A 1849-nucleotide genomic window follows, 5' to 3' on the forward strand; every position below is an offset into this window, starting at 1 on the left:
GTGAACTAAACAGCATGAGCTTCATGAGCTGAAAAGCACTACAATACAGTACATGGCATTTGGAGCAACTTTAGATGTAGTACATGAACATTGTTTTGTATCTACTACACTTTTAAATGTTGATTGTTTTGAAGTTGTTCCTTTCATTCTAAAGGATATTACTAGTAATTATTAGCTTGCAATGTTACATAATGTATTGAAGTTACTGTATTGCTATTATCAGTGTTGTAGTTTCACAATAGTTTAAAATCAGCTTCAAAATATTTTATTTAATAAAAATCATTAGCAAATAACATTTCTGCAAGGTATGACAGCTTATTGAAATGGCATAATAATATATCAGCACAATGTAAACACACTTATGTGTGTGGGGGACAGTATTTAATTGTTATGACGAGTTTTCATCTCTGTGAACTTGAGACTAAGGTTTCCTTTCCAAACTCCCCAAACAATTCCTTGATAATTATTAGTTGGAGTATTGAAATAACGACCATTAAGATTTGAATTATGGTAGCTATCGTACCACCAGGCACCAGTCCAATACTGAGCACAGTTATATTTTGAATGTACATCATTATCATTATCTGAATCTCATTCCATTATGCCGGGCCAGAGTATCCCCAGCAGTACCAGAGTATCCTCCTACTGTTAGTATATATTCAGTACTACCATCACTAACATTAAATGTAGAGTAGTTAGCATAAGCTGTGTTCCTATCAAAGTCTTCCAGGTCCACTCTTAGTGTGTTTGATCCTTCTTTAGTAAGACGATGAATCTTGCTCAATCCTAACCAAAACTCACCAGTAAGGTCACCAAATCCATTCTCATAGTCAGTCCAGTTCCTATAGAAATCAACAGATCCATCTTGTCTCCTCTGAAATACAGTCCATCCACCACCATCAGTCTCCATATCACAGTATACCTGTGATCCAATAGTGTATAATTATAAAGTATAATACAATTAAACATTACTTGGAAAGCTGGTCCATTATCTGGTTTTATAGGATATACTCCATTTAGTTTCATTCCCAGTTCTTTCCATGCTTTACAATCAGTTGGCATTACACATTCTAAAGGAAGAGAAGAGAGAAAATCACAAATTAAATTAGAATCTTGAAAGTAGCCATGACTTTAGAAATGGTATCTAGTTTACTAGTCAGTACCTGGTGTAGCATTAACACTAGTGTTAGTGATGGTAACAACTGGAGAATTTGTCAGCAAAAATTAATTAATGCAAGGTATGGCAGCTTATTGAAATGACATAATAATATATCAGCACAATGTAAACACACTTATGTGTGTGGGGGACAGTATTTAATAGTTACGACGAGCTTTCATCTCTGTGAACTTGAGACTAAGTTCTCCTTTCCAAACTGTCCAAACAATTCCTCGATTAGTATTAGTTGGAGTATTGAAATAACGACCATTAAGATTTGAATGATGGCAGCCATGATACCACCAGGCACCAGTCAGAAATTGAGCACAGTTATATTTTGAAGATACATCATAATCATTATCTCTTGTAGTGAATTTCATTCCATTATGATATTTCAGACTATCCCCAGCAGTACCAGAGTATCCTCCTACTGTTAGTATATATTCAGTACTACCATCACTAACATTAAATGTAGAGTAGTTAGCATAACTTGTGTTCCCCTCAAAGTCTCCCAGGTCCACTCTTAGTGTGTTTGATCCTTCTTTAGTAAGACGATGAATCTTGCTCAATCCTAACCAAAACTCACCAGTAAGGTCACCAAATCCATTCTCATAGTCAGTCCAGTATCTATAGAAATCAACAGATCCATCTTGTCTCCTCTGAAATACAGTCCATCCACCACCATCAGTGTCC

The 1849-nt window shown here is 35.5% G+C and overlaps 1 pseudogene; it reads right to left on the bottom strand.

Moving 5' to 3' along the window:
* Window positions 1-180: 180 nt before the first annotated feature.
* The window catches only part of LOC105313145 (fibrinogen C domain-containing protein 1-like), a 2204-nt pseudogene continuing 535 nt past the window's right edge, over window positions 181-1849 (bottom strand).

This window comes from Amphimedon queenslandica, unplaced genomic scaffold, assembly GCF_000090795.2.
Source record: "Amphimedon queenslandica unplaced genomic scaffold, v1.1 AMPQUscaffold_13349, whole genome shotgun sequence".
In the NCBI taxonomy this organism is placed as follows: domain Eukaryota; kingdom Metazoa; phylum Porifera; class Demospongiae; order Haplosclerida; family Niphatidae; genus Amphimedon; species Amphimedon queenslandica.